Source organism: Microcebus murinus, chromosome 16 (assembly GCF_040939455.1).
Source record: "Microcebus murinus isolate Inina chromosome 16, M.murinus_Inina_mat1.0, whole genome shotgun sequence".
Taxonomy (NCBI): Eukaryota; Metazoa; Chordata; class Mammalia; order Primates; family Cheirogaleidae; genus Microcebus; species Microcebus murinus.
In genome coordinates this window covers 62,398,578-62,411,198 of record NC_134119.1, presented here as the reverse complement: position 1 = coordinate 62,411,198, position 12,621 = coordinate 62,398,578, and the positions used below count along the sequence as shown (strand labels likewise).

General features: G+C 45.8%; 1 long non-coding RNA gene across 1 annotated transcript in view; it reads left to right on the top strand.

Annotated features, from left to right (window-relative positions):
• The window catches only part of LOC105869125 (uncharacterized), a 37,629-nt gene extending 32,174 nt beyond the window's left edge, over nt 1-5,455 (top strand). The window contains exon 3 of the long non-coding RNA XR_002222445.2: nt 5,281-5,455. This is a non-coding gene — a long non-coding RNA (uncharacterized LOC105869125). The remainder of the gene's footprint in view (nt 1-5,280) is intronic.
• The last annotated feature ends 7,166 nt before the right edge of the window (nt 5,456-12,621 follow it).

The window sequence follows — 12,621 nt, the reverse complement described above, 5'->3', positions numbered from 1 at the left end:
CAGTGGGCATCCTTGCCTTTTCCCAGTTCTTAAATGGCACACTATCAACTTGGCCTCATTCAATATGATGTTGGTTGTGGGTTTGTCATATGTGGCTTTTTTATTGATTCAATTAAACTACTTTTATTGCAATAATGTTGAATTTAAAACAGATTATGAAACATGATGTTATTTGACTTTTCAGAAAGCAAGAAAATTATATGGTTGCTTACTCTATATCCTGTTAATTAAAACTTTTTTGATCATCTAATTGCATCTCATTTACTTTTTTCCAAGCCATGGCATTTTACAATTCTGTTAACGTATTCTATTTCAAAATATTAACTGAGCACAGATGTTTTGGATAGATAGCTTGAGTTGGGGCTTAAATGGCTTTCATGATTTTGAGATATGTTCCTTCTATGCTCAGTTTGTTTAGAGTTTTCTTTCTTTCTTTCTTTCTTTCTTTTTTTTTTTTTTTTTTGAGACAGAGTCTCACTCTGTTTCCCAGGCTAGAGTGCTGTGGCATCAGCCTAGCTCACAGCAACTTCAAACTCCTGGGCTCAAGCAATCCTTCTGCCTTAGCCTCCCAAGTAGCTGGAACTACAGGCATGCGCCACCATGCCTGGATAATTTTTTCTATATATTTTTAGTTGGCCAATTAATTTCTTTCTATTTTTAGTAGAGACGGGGTCTCACTGTTGCTCAGGCTGGTTTTGAACTCCTGACCTCAAGCAATCCGCCCGCTCGGCCTCCCAGAGTGCTAGGATTACAGGGGTGAGCCACTGAGCCCAGCCGTTCAGAGTTTTCATCATGAAGATGTGCTGGATGTTATTGAATGCTTTTTCTGCATCTATTGCAATGAGCGTATAATGTTTGTTTTTAATTCTTTTTATGTGCCAAATTGCGTTTATTGATTTGTGTATGTTGAACCATCCTTGCATGCTTGGGATGAAACCTAGTTATTCTGGTGAATCATCCTTGCGTTATGCTGTTTGATTTGGTTTCCTAGTATTTTCTTAAGGGTTTTTGTATCTAGGTTCATTAGGGATATTGGCCTGTACTTTTCTTTTTTGTGTGTGTCCTTTCCTGGCTGGAATCAGGGTAGTACTGGCTTTGTTGTATGAGGTAAGGAGGATTCCCTCCTTCTCAATATTATGGAACAGTTTCAGTAGGATAGGTACCAGTTCTTCTTTGTAGGTCTGGTAGAATTCACCTGGGAAGCCTTTGGGTCCTGCTATTTTATTGGAGGGGAGGGGAGATTTTGTATTTGTTTCTAGCTAGTTACTCATTACTGGTCTTCTGTGGATTCCCATTTCTTCGTGTTTCAAGCTTGCGAGGTTGTTTGTTTCCCAAAATTTATCCATTTCCTCTAGATTTTCTCGTTTATGTGTGTAGAACATTACATACTAGTCCCAGAGGATATTTTGTACTTCTATAATATCAATTCTAATGTCTCTTTTTTCATTTCTCATTGAGCTTATTGAATTCTTTCTTTTCTATTCCCAGTCAATCTAGCAAGTAGTCAATTGACCTTTGTTTCATCAAACCTCTGCAACCTCTGCATTGTGGTGGTTCTTCTGTTTGTTTCTGTTTCATTTAGTACAGCTATGAATTTTTTAATTTATTTTCTTCTGCTAGGTTTGGATTTGATTGTCCTTCCTTTACTAAGTCCTTGAGCTGTAATTGTAGCACTCTGGGAGGCCGAGGCGTATGGATCCTTTGAGCTCAGGAGTTCGAAAGCAGCCTGAGCAAGAGCGGACCCTGTCTCTACAAAAAAAAAAAAAAATAGAAAGAAATTAGGTGGACAACTAAAAGTATATATATATAAATTAGACAGGCATGGTGGCACATGCCTGTAGTCCCAGCAACTCGGGAGGCTGAGGCAGTGGGATTGCTTCAGCCGAGGAGTTTAAGGTTGCTATAGGCTAAGCTGACACCACAGCACTCTAGCCTGGGCAACAAAGTGAGACTCTGTCTCAAAAAAGTAAAAATAAAAAGTGCTGGGATTAGAGGTATGAGCCACCATGTCCAGCCCAATGATTTCTTAAAGGGCCTGGCCCATCTAAACGTACTGCAGAACATCATGTTGCTACACTGCATTGAAAACAGCATGATAACCAGACCTGAAGAATAAGAAACAGCAAGTATTCTAAGTGCCTTACCAGGAAATAGGGCTCTGAAGTCTGGAATTCAATGCCTGTAAACACTGATCATGGATGACAATAGCATAAGTGACAACAGAGACATCCAATGATGAAGATGATATCAATGACAGGATGAGCTTCATTTTCACAATTTAAAGCCAAGTGTGATATATCCATGGTCCACGGGGCCACATTCATGTGTGGCCAATCACACATGTGCTCCATCAATGCAATATTTTGGTCTTCAATATTAGAAGAAGGACAGATGCTGTGTGCAGCCTCTGGCATGACCCAAGAAAGCAGGAGGACACAGACCCTCAGGATTCCAGAGCAAGGACACACTTTCTGGAGCAACAATAAAGAGTTCCTGAGAGGCTTCTAAGCCTTCCCAGAGACAGACAATCTCAACATGGGACATAACGTGCACAGGTAGCCAGAGCTTCTCATCATGATCTGGGTTTTATCGGACCCACCAACTCATAAAGTCAAGTGAGGAGAGAAGCGACCATCCTAAAAGAGTGGTGGTGTATCATTGATGAGACAAGGACAGGCAGCCCAGACTGTCACTGCATCCGGCACTCTGCTCTGATTCCTGTTAGCAGGTCTCACCTGGAGACTCATGGGGCGGTTACTGTGACCAGCCAACAAAGAAGGAGAAGGTTAGACAAACAGCACATCCAGCACTCCCCTCAATGCCCACCTCACCTTATAGCCCCCCACGATCTTCCCTGAGGCTATTCTTCAGCCTGGAGTCACAAGCTCTGTCACCTCCAGTTCACACAAATCGCCCGGAGATCTGGCTAACTTGTTCACTCACCTGACATGGTTTTGGGGTAAAATAGTTTGTGCTTTACAGTAGGGCTGCCAAGGGATGCTGAAAATATCAGGCACCAGAGCATGGACACAAGGACACCATCCTAGAAACATTTCCAGTTTTTCTCTACTCATCTTAGACTTCCAGCCTGCTTTGGTCACCAAGTACCCCCAGCTGAAGCCTCTGCATCCGTGGTTCCCTATCCATCCTCCATCCCTCCTGCCTCTCCAGCCTCCTGACCTCACAGATTCTCTGATCTCTGTCCCTGTGTGATGCTTCCCGTGGCCCGTGTGGGCCTGGACATCTGCTGTTTCCTCTGGGACCCATGTCAGGACATTATTTGTGTCTTTAAGAATCTTATTCTTCTCTCATGTCCCCATCTCACCCTTCACACCATTGAACGTGGGCGAAGGGCACCCTCAGCTTCACTGCACTGGCTCAGTTGCTCTTCCCTTAACAGGTGGGGCCGCCCCACTCAGAGTCCTCAGCCCCACCCCAGAGCCACTGCCCGATAAAACCCTGTTCCGTGGTGACACTCCATCTAGACACTCTAGAAACCCAATCATATGTAACACCCCTAATTCCCACTCAAGCTCTAAAATTCCTCAGCCCCGTGAGTCCGATCCTCCCAGGCCACACCTCCCTGGCCACCTCTGCGTTCAGCACCCCACCTCGTGGGCAGGTCTTGAGAGGACCCAGGGCAGGTGCTGGGTCGGGTGCCTGGCGCGGCCAATCAGGGCTGAGAGCAGTCAAGATCTATGGGTCCACTATGGGGCGCACATCCTAACCCCCCTCTTTTAAGGCCTTCTAACATTTTACTTAAGTGTAATTAGAACAAGCTTGGTGATCAGGGCCACTGGGCTCATGAGTTTGTCAGGCAATGTCGCTGCCATAGAAAGCAAAGTTGTTTTGCCACAGAAAAGAAATTTGATAGCTCACAGGAAGTACTGCCTGGATATTGGGTCATGGGGCTTATTCTGCCACTCACAGTTGTACAGAAATGTCAATATGCCCCATTTTCACATACAAAGATGTATGACAAAACTCTCCTTTTCAAGCCTGTGTACTTGATCCCAGTCAAGTCACGTCCCTTTAATCAGAGCTCCTTGTGCTCCCCCTGCCCCTTGTGAGGCTCCCGCTGTCCCTCACCACCTCCGACAATTGCACCATCAGCCCATAACGTCGAAGGTGGTGACAATATATTTAAAATGGCCGGGCTTGTCATGTGACACTCTCATTGGCCAGAACTAAGTGCCATCACTAGGAACGTCACATCCTCCATGGACGTGTCCATTTCATCTTGGACTGACGTGAGGCACTCTCACTCGTGCGAGACCTCAGGAAACAGAAAGACTCTCCAGGAATAGAGTCCTAGCCTTGGACTGACACCAACAGGACACTCATCATGTTTTCTAAGGGATCGCTTATTTCCTTTATAAAAACCGGAGTCATGAACTTCGCCGTGTATGTACTGGCTGACTGTATCATGTGCAAGATGGAGGAATTCCTACACGAGCAATTAACGGCGCCTGCAACGGAACACACAATCGGCGTCTTAAAGGCGATTGCATCAATTCAGATCCAACAAATGCTCAAGTATCTACTGACGGCCACAGCTGTGTTTGCATACAAGTTGGATGCCCAAGGTGTCCGAAACAAGCTCACATATTTCTTCAACAAGGTGAAGCATCTAATCCCAGTACAAGCGACTGTGCTCATCTACTTATCCATCCAGCAAGCTCTCAGCATGACCATCCAGTACATTAAGCAGGTAAGATAACATATTACTTTTTTTTTTTTTTTTTTTTTTTTTTGAGACAGAGTCTCGCTTTGTTGCCCAGGCTAGAGTGAGTGCCGTGGCGTCAGCCTAGCTCACAGCAACCTCAAACTCCTGGGCTCGAGTGATCCTTCTGCCTCAGCCTCCCGGGTAGCTGGGACTACAGGCATGCGCCACCATGCCCGGCTAATTTTTTATATATATATCAGTTGGCCAATTAGTTTCTTTCTATTTATAGTAGAGACGGGGTCTCGCTCTTGCTCAGGCTGGTTTTGAACTCCTGACCTTGAGCAATCCGCCCGCCTCGGCCTCCCAAGAGCTAGGATTACAGGCGTGAGCCACAGCGCCCGGCCTAACATATTACTTTTGAAAAAATAATGTCTCCTGGCAAATTTGCACCAGCGGTGTGGATGCATTGCTAATTGTAAAATCCTACAAATTGTGAGAACATCTGGGGGAGGAAAAAGAGATTCCGGTTTTCTTTCCTGAACTGGCCTCGTTCCTGGGGTATCACCAAAAATACTCAGAAAATGTCAATCTGGACACTTGCTTTGTTTCACTAGGTCCTCCTCCCGGGAAGAAATGCTTGAGGATCTTTGCCCTCCGATGTCGTCCACACGTGCAGACGTCTCCGTCATTCTAGGATCACGACCTCGCTGGACTCCAGGATCTGGATTCGTCCACACACGCATGCACGTGAATCTTGACACTAAAAAATAAAGTGAGATTTAGCTCGAATGAGGTCTCAATGGTGTTTCTGTGCCCACCACCTGCTCATGCTGGGGTGAGTCTCTGGGCTGTATTTGGGGAGAGGAGGGGGTCTCAATGTGGAGAGAGGTGTGAGATGGGGGAAAAGGTCAATATGGTCTGGGAGATGAGGGCTGGGAGCCTTCTGGGTGTAGGGAAAGGGGAAGATTCTGAGGGTGAGATTCCATGGTCGAGTCCTGTGGGTGTTTGAGAACCTGCTGCTGAGAAAGGGAAGCTCCAGGGGGGAACAAGGACAGACCTGGTGCCCTGGGGGCTCCTCCTAAGTGAGGGGAGGAAACAAATGCAGATCAGAATGGAAATGGCCTCCTTGAAGACTCAGGTGTGACAATAAAGAGGGCCCCAAACAGTCTATTTGGGGGTGGGAAGGTTTCAAGGGGCAAGTTTTGCAGGTGTCAGAGGAAAAGTGAGGCTCTGAAGCCACCAAGACAGCCCTGGCAGTGTAGAAGCCACCTTCAAGGGCCCCTGTACACCCTGACATCTTGTGAGTCCTAGATCTCACTGCCCTGCTCTCTGTGAGGACTTCTTGGGCTCTGCACAGTCCAGGGACATCCCCGTGTCTCCACGCTTCTGGGACCATGCACTCTCTGGAGCCCAGGGCCTGGATTCCCAGGCAGCTGTACTCAGTGTTTCCATACTTCCCGTTGGAACTGTGCTCATCCCAAAGTCTTCCTGGCCCTGGGGCTCCTCCCTGTCCCCTACCCAGGATTCTATTTGACCTCTCCGGGGGCCTAACTAATTTTCATTAACTCACACATCTCCTTGGCATCCTTCTACATGACAAAGGGGCAGATTTTGCTTTTCCATAGTGCCCCCCCCCGTGCTTTCCTCGCTGTAACTACCCCACCCATAGCCCCCCTTGAGATCAAGCTGCTCCCTGGGCAGAGCTGGACACTGGAGAACACCGGCCCTCCCTCTGGAAACCTCCATGCCCGTCTCTACTCCCCACCCTTCCCCCAGGCGGGTGGCCAGGCCCCTCCTCTGCCCAGACGCCCCCCTGCTCAAACTCCCTCCCTCTCCTGAAAGACTTGCAGCCTCCGCTCCAATTGTCCCACCATATTGCTGACTTCTCCCTCCTCATGCCAGTAACTTCTTCCCTCTGTGGATTCTCACCTTTCTGGTAACCTCATCCCACTTGGCCCCTTTATCTGGAACCCCTGCACTAGCCCTTTGGCTGCTGAGGCCCAGCAGCCTTGTGTTTAGACATGCATCAGTCTAACTCCCTACTCACACACACACACACACACACACGGCCCGATGGCTGCCCCTACTCCAAGTCACACTGGAATTGGACTAAGCCCCACACCTTTGTGGGGTTTTTTGTTTTTTTGTTTTTGAGACAGAGTCTCTCTCTGTTGCCCAAGTTAGAGTGCCGTGGCGTCAGCCTAGCTCACAGCAACCTCAAACTCCTGGGCTCAAGCGATCCTCCTGCCTCAGCCTCCCGAGTAGCTGGGACTACAGGCATGCGCCACTATGCCTTGCTAATTTTTTTCTATTTTTAGTTGTTTTTGGCTAATTTCTTTCTATTTTTAGTAGAGACAGGGTCTCACTCTTGCTCAGGCTGGTCTTGAACTCCTGAGCTCAAGCAATCCTCCTGCCTCAGCCTCCCAGAGTGCTAGGATTACAGACATAAGCCACCGCGCCCAGCCGAGACCATCCTTTTAAAAATGAAGTATCACAAGAATGGAAAAATAAAAACCACATGGACTCACTACCAAATTGAAACTAATAGATCAATATTCGTGTGCACATATGGTAGTAAAATTCAACTGAAATCAAGCCAGAGGGCGGGAGGAGGAGAAGTGGATGTGTAAATTCACACCTAAGGGGTACAATGCACACGATCCCAGGGATGGACACTATTAGCTTTGACTCAAACTGTACAAAAAACAATTCAGGTAACAAAATGCTTGTACCCCATAATATTCTGAAACAAAAAAACCCCAAAATGTCTTACTCTCATAACTCTACTTTTGTCAAACACTGGTACTCTCCAACATCTAGAAAGACTAGACATAAATGAGGGCTTCTTTGTCCTTCACACACACAAATAAATACAACAAAATACAGGGACGAAGGAGCAATGGTTAATCTTTCTTCGTTGTAAGCACACTGGCATAGAACTCTTCCTTCTCCCCCCTCCTCCCCTGCACCCGTGCACTACTCCAGAGGGGACTGCCCATTGCCCCCCAAAAACGTTTCATGTGCATTTTAACAAAAAGGTATTTACAAAATGTGTTACCTCCTCTACTTTCAACACTTATCAGGCACTTCGAACATCTAGAAAGACGAGATATTTCAAAAACCTACTTAGTTTTGTCAACTACTATGTTTCCCCGAAAATAAGACAGGGTCTTATATTTATTTTTCCTTAAGAAGACACCCTAGGGCTTATTTTCAGGGGGTGTGTTATTTTTCTTAAGTACTGTACAACAATCTACATTTATTCAAATTTAGTTACGTCGTCTTCTTCTGGAACATCATCATAACTCTCCAAACCCCGAATTCCATCCTGAATTTCTTGCGACTCTATTTCCTTTAGAACCATTGGCCCCAATCTCTCATGTCGAGCCATAGAGCTCTCATCAAATGAGCAGGGCTGGCTTATTTATCAGAGATGCAGTGAGCACCGGGTCCAATCTGCACGGTGGAGCAGAAATGATCGCTCTGGGCTCAGTAGGGGACTGCCTGGAGCTTTTCCCCTATCCCCTGGTGTTCGTGGGGGGTGAGAGAGGCCCACAGTGCTGAGTAAAATGGCAGCCACAGCTTTCCTTCTTCCCCCTGGGGACACACAATACCTAAGCGTCCTGCTCCTCACTTCACTGAGGAGACTTTACCCTCAAAGCCTCAGCTTGCAGCACGCACAGGATGGCCGGGACCTGACAGGGGTTAGCCGACCTTGTTGGTGGGGCTGCCCACACCTTTCCGGTCACCTCTGGGATAGTAGCTGTCACGATGGGGCTGATGAGAGGGGCCGTTTGTCTTGTTTACTGCTCCGCAGTGAAATGCATGGGTTGTGCAGGTGCGCCGCGTAGCCACGCCCATCACTAGGTCTTATTTTCGGGGCAGGGCTTATACTGTGCAAATGCTTAGAAATCCTGCTAGGGCTTGTTTTATGGGTAGGTCTTATTTTCAGGGCAACATGATATATATACAGTAGTGTGGATGAAAATGCACACACAAAACAATGGTTATAATATGAAAATGTCTTCTAACGAGGACCAGTCTGGTAGAAAATCTTCTCTTCCTTCCCAAGGTCTCCCACTTCATGTCCTCTGACCCATGGAACAGATGTGGGTGGGTGTCACTCCCAGAGCTGATCTAACAACTCCACTTTACAAACTTGTTTCCAGAGGCCATTTTTTTCTATGATTTTCTCAAACAAATGGGCATTTACAAGATGTGTGATTTTCTAATTCTATCATACCTTGGTAACCTCTTTACATCTAGAAGGGCTAGATGTAGCAACCATTTGCTTTTGAAAGGTGGGGGGAAATGTCAAGAGCAGCTTTTTTATGTTATATACACAGGCATTCTAGAACCAGCCACTAAATCTTCCCAAAGGATTATGGGCATTTCCAAATGGCCAAATGTGCTATGTTATTTCTCTCTTCTGATAGCAAGTCTGGGAGAACAAAGACCAACCGCCCAATGGCCGCTAGGATTCCACCCATTGTTGTCAGGGGCTCTGCCCACCTTCCCAGCCTGTTAAGCCCTTTCTCTGCCATTATGCAGATTAAGAGAAAGTTTCACCCAATTGGGACAGAACAGTCACACCAGCGCTCACACCTGCACAGCTCCACGGCCCAAAGAGGTGACCAAGCTTGCATACTTAGACACACCTACTTGGGACCTTCAAACCCTAATGGCCCAGGCCAGGCGCGGTGGCTCACACCTGTAATCCTAGCACTCGGAGAGGCCGAGGCAGGCAGATTGCTCAAGGTCAGGAGTTCGAAACCAGCCTGAGCAAGAGCGAGACCCCGTCTCTACTATAAATAGAAAGAAATTAATTGGCCAACTAATATATATAGAAAAAATTAGCCAGGCATGGTGGCGCATGCCTGTAGTCCCAGCTACTTGGGAGGCTGAGGCAGCATGATTGCTTGAGCCCAGGAGTTTGAGGTTGCTGTGAGCTAGGCTGCCGCCACGGCACTCACTCTAGCCTGGGCAACAAAGCAAGACTCTATCTCAAAAAAAAAAAAAAACCCTAATGGCCCCTCATGGCATTCAGGTGACCACCATTCATCTTTTCTTGCAACACCTGCCGCCACACGTAGGCACCCTGTCCTGAGGCCTGGTGGGGACTTTACTTAGGCCAGGCAGAAGTGGCCCAGGAAACACAGTGGCCAGTGGAGTACAGAGGCTACCACTGTCTTCAGGTTACTGAAGTGGACTTGGGAGAGATTTACCGCTGCTTCGATGCCTGGGCCCAGCCATTAGACGGCCACAGTGCAGGCTCGAAGCTTCTGCAGTTGAGAGGCTGTGGTCCATCCTGGGGCCCCCAGTTCTCCTGCAGGCCCAGAGGCAGAGAGCCCAGAGCTTGGAGGCTCAGAGAGTCCCACAGGAGCTGGCCACTCTCCACAGCTCACCGTGTTCTCTCTGGGATGTGGTTTTCTAATCATCCTGCCAATGTATATCTTTTAAGTGAGGCATTTGGACCATGTTGATTCAATGTTAATATTGACACATGAGATGCTACACCAGTCATCATATTGACTTGCTACCTAGTTGCCGTGTTTTCTCCCTTGTGCTACTGTTTTGTAAGAGTTGTGTACTTTTACTTTGGGTTGCTTTTACACTGGTGATTACCAAATGTTCTCTTCAATGTATACAGCACTTTGCAGGATTTCTTGTAAGGTGGGTCTGGTGGTGAAAACACCCCTCGGTGTTTGCTTGTCTGGAAAAGACTTTCTTTCTCACTTATTTATGAAACGCATGTTTGCAAGATACAAAACTCTTGACCGACACTTATTCTGTTTAAGACACAGATAGTACCCCATTGCCTTCTGTCTTATAAGATTTTCTGGAAAAAGTCAGCTGTCAATCTGAGGTATTTCCTTTGCAAGTTTCTTGATGGTTTTGTCTCTCAGCTTATAGGATTTTCTTCTTCATCTTGACATTGGCCAGTCTGGTGCTTACGGCTTGGAGATATCCTGTTCACAATGGATCCTCCAGGAGTTCAGTGGCCTCCTTGTGTGTGGATGTCCAAATCTCTAGCAAGATTAGTGAATCTTTTCTTCACTATTCCCTCAAACCAGTTTTCCATGATTTTCGGTTTTTCTTCTTCTCACTCATGGATACCTATGATTCTTACGTTCTGTCATCTTACATTTAGTCCCATAATTCTCAATGTCTTTGTTCATTGTTCTTGATTCTGTCTTCTTCATTTTTTTTTGTAAAGGAAATAAATCTTTTATAATGTAAATAACTGTTCTCAGTAGAACTTTTTACATCCAGTTTACTACTTTTCTGAAATTGGGATATTCATATTAATTAGACAACACTCTCTATAAATCAAAGAATGTATGTCTGTGAAAACAAGTAATTCTTAATTGCAATAGTTTTCATAATTCATCTAAACACAATGGAGCACAGATGGCCAAAAGGAAAAATAAATACTTCAAATTATCAAAACAAAAGAGATATGAAAAAATAATATATTTAACAGCATGGAGGGAAAATTTCAAAATATAGATTCTGTTGAAAATAATGATATTCAAAAAAACAGCTTTAGACACACTGCCAAAATTTAGATTTTTCTCAATTAAAATCATAAATGTTGATTTTATTGTTGGAATATACATTAATTCTTTGAAGTCAGAATAAGAATTCTGCCTCAGCCTCTCAAGTAGCTGGGACTACAGGCATGTGCCACCATACCCGGCTAATTTTTCCTATATATTTTTAGTTGCCCAGCTAATTTCTTTCTATTTTTAGTAGAGACGGGTCTTGCTCTTGCTCAACCTGGTCTCGAATCCCTGAGCTCAAACAATCTTCCAGCCTCAGCCTCCCAGAGTACTAGAATTACAGGTGTGAGCCACCGCACCTGGCCCTGTCTTCTTCATTTTTGACTGACGAGATTATTCCAAAAGCCTTCTCTCCAAACTCTGAAATATTTTTCATCTGCATGGTCCAATCTATTATTTCTACTTTATTTTGTACTTACCTAATGATTCTTTCATTTCCACAAGTTCTGTCATGTTTTTCTTTAACTATCTCTTTAGTGAATTATTCACTCATGTCCTACATATTTTTTTTGACAGTCTCGCTTTGTTGCCCAGGCTAGAGTGAGTGCTGTGGCATCAGCCTAGCTCACAGCAACCTCAAACTCCTGGGCTCAAGCAATCCTACTCCCTCAGCCTCCCAAGTAGCTGGGACTACAGGCATGCACCACCATGCCCAGCTAATTTTTTCTATATATATTAGTTGGCCAATTAATTTGTTTCTATTTATAGTAGAGACGGGTCTCGCTCTTGCTCAGCTGGTTTTGAACTCCTGACCTAGAGCGATCCACCCACCTCGGCCTCCCAGAGTGCTAGGATTACAGGCGTGAGCCACTCCGCCCGGCCCTTACAAATTTTTGTTGTTGTTTCTTGGTCTTGGTTTTTGAGTTTCTCATCAAGCCTATTGAGCTTACTTGTGACCCATATTTTAGATTCCATATATTGACATTTCATAAGTTTCCCTTTGGATGGAGTCCATTTCTGGAGAGCTGCTGTCATACAATCGTAGTATCAAAATAGGCTTTTTTTCCCCCTGTTCCCAGAGTTCTTATGCCCATTCCCTCTTATCTGGAATTTCTTCATTCTCTGCAAAACAGATAGCTTTGTGGGATGCTTATTCTTATCTGCTGGGAACTCTATAGCTCAGTCAAGATGGGGAGAGGTACATTGCCTTTCAGTTCATGCCAGGAGGTACCTACCATGGTGTTGCTGACCATGTGGTCAGTTGGAACTCACACCCCTGGCAGGTGTTCAAAGGCCAGTGGTGGTGGAATAGGATATGTATCCCCCAGCTCCCAGGCCGATGGATGGCACGATTGAGTCACACTCGGGAAGACTCATCATGCAGAAGTGTCCAGACCCAGTGTGAGCTTGCAACTCTGCTGTTCTCCTACAGCCCTCTGACCACCAGGGGCT